The 2,500-nt window shown below is 46.7% G+C and overlaps 1 non-coding gene across 1 annotated transcript in view; it reads left to right on the forward strand.

Annotated features, from left to right (window-relative positions):
- The first annotated feature begins 1,353 nt into the window (after window positions 1–1,353).
- LOC123719204 overlaps window positions 1,354–2,500 on the forward strand; it is a 1,906-nt gene continuing 759 nt past the window's right edge. The window contains exon 1 of the ribosomal RNA XR_006755270.1: window positions 1,354–2,500. This exon is cut by the window's right edge and continues 759 nt beyond it. This is a non-coding gene — a ribosomal RNA (small subunit ribosomal RNA).

The raw sequence follows: 2,500 nt of genomic DNA on the forward strand, positions 1-2,500 counted from the left end.
ACCCACATTGCCATTTCTCTGAGCGTGTGCTGCGAGCTTCAACGAGAAACATATCTATCAATACAAATGTCTATGCAAAAAAAAAGAAAACAAACAAAATCATATCAGTCAATAAAATAAATAATAATATTTTTTTACTACTACTACTAGTACTACTACGTGCTACTACTGCACGCCAATACACATACATAATAAAATGAAAAATCGTCTCTCTCTCGCTCGCTCTACGAGAAACATTCGACGTCCGCTCCAATGCCGACGCGGACTATTGCTCTCGGTATAGATGTGGAGCGAAACAGTCGTGCGCACAGCGTCGACTCGTTCTCGTTGCCGCGCGTCGTTCGTCTATATAATAGACACGAACGACGGACGAGAGAGAATGTGTTCTTGTTTTTGTTTTTGTGTTTGTGCGAAGTGTGAGAATATTATATACATATATTCGCGCATGGATGATATAGATATGGGTATGGATTTTCGGAGGAAATTATATCAAATTCGTATTTCGAATGCGAGACCGCCGAGATCTTTCCCAGCTCTCTCTCTCTCTGTGTGTGTGGTGTATAGTACATTTTATATATCTCTCTTGTGTCAACACAAAATAACAAAGAATATACATACTACTCCTCCTCATATTTTATATAATATAATATAAAATTATATTATAGCACCGCGTTCGCAGACCGTATGGTGATGTTACCAATCGACCAAGATTTGGGACCGTCTCCCCCGGTGTTATCTGTGATGTTAAAAGAATACGCTTCTAGGCACACCTCAACGCAGGGCGCCTAGCGTGTTCGACACGTGCGCGGTCGCCACGGCGACCGTATATGGAAAGAATGTATAAAAGAGGACGCACACGCGCCCATCGTCGAAACGGTGTGCGCAGCGTCGTGTTGGAATTTATCCCTCAAGCTCCGGGCGTTGATCGTATCTAGTGCGAATCATGCGTGTGTGTGCGCATGTAATTGCCAGCCGAGTTTTAATATGTTTACAATAACGTATTGAATAAAAATTGAGAAGTTGCGTTTAGATGAATGTTCAATTTTCAAATTGTCACAACATCGATTCCCGCCCGCGGGGTCGTGTTCGTTGCAGTTTTATGTCCCTCACAGTGGTCGAGCATCGTTGTACATCACCTCGTTGCGAGATCGTGACGGGACGGCCGCTCGTAGACCGGTCAAAGTTAGTCTATCGATATGAAGCGCGAACGTCGCGTCGCGTGCAAATTCGACGCGTTACGTTCACGCGTGTCGAGAAGGCGCGCGCGCAAGCGCGCGCCCCTCGACGCCGCCGAGCCAGCGGCTCGCCGAAGCCGCGTGACCGCGGTGTAGGCGTGTCGTTTGCGTAAGCAGCTCCCTGGTTGATCCTGCCAGTAGTTATATGCTTGTCTCAAAGATTAAGCCATGCATGTATCAGTGCAAGCCGTATTAAGGCGATACCGCGAATGGCTCAATATATCAGTTTTGGTTCCTTAGATCTTACTCAGTTACTTGGATAACTGTGGTAATTCTAGAGCTAATACATGCAATCAGAACTCTGACCAGTGATGGGATGAGTGCTTTTATTAGATCAAAACCAATCGGCGGAGGGCCATGCGTCCGAAGTCGTTAATTTTGATGAATCTGGATAACTTTTGCCGATCGCACGGTCCAGTACCGGCGACGCATCTTTCAAATGTCTGCCTTATCAACTTTCGATGGTAGTTTCTGCGACTACCATGGTTGTCACGGGTAACGGGGAATCAGGGTTCGATTCCGGAGAGGGAGCCTGAGAAACGGCTACCACATCCAAGGAAGGCAGCAGGCGCGCAAATTACCCACTCCCGGCACGGGGAGGTAGTGACGAAAAATAACGATACGGGACTCTTACGAGGCCTCGTAATCGGAATGAGTACACTTTAAATATTTTAACGAGGAACAATTGGAGGGCAAGTCTGGTGCCAGCAGCCGCGGTAATTCCAGCTCCAATAGCGTATACTAAAATTGTTGCGGTTAAAAAGCTCGTAGTTGCATTTGTGCGCCGCGCTGTCGGTGCACCGCATCCGCGGTGATACTGACACGTCTGCGGAGCATATCGTCGGTGAGCCGGCGGTAAAACGCCGGTTCAATATCAAAATCCTATCGCGGTGCTCTTCGGTGAGTGTCGAGGTGGGCCGACAATTTTACTTTGAACAAATTAGAGTGCTCAAAGCGGGCTCAAAATGCCGCTTGAATATTTCGTGCATGGAATAATAGAATATGATCTCGGTTCTATTTTGTTGGTTTTCAGAACTCCGAGGTAATGATTAATAGGGATAACTGGGGGCATTCGTATTGCGACGTTAGAGGTGAAATTCTTGGATCGTCGCAAGACGAACATCAGCGAAAGCATTTGCCAAAGGTGTTTTCATCAATCAAGAACGAAAGTTAGAGGTTCGAAGGCGATTAGATACCGCCCTAGTTCTAACCGTAAATATGTCATCTAGCGATCCGCCGACGTTACTACAATGGCTCGGCGGGCA

Source organism: Pieris brassicae, unplaced genomic scaffold (genome assembly GCF_905147105.1).
Source record: "Pieris brassicae unplaced genomic scaffold, ilPieBrab1.1, whole genome shotgun sequence".
Classification (NCBI taxonomy): Eukaryota; Metazoa; Arthropoda; class Insecta; order Lepidoptera; family Pieridae; genus Pieris; species Pieris brassicae.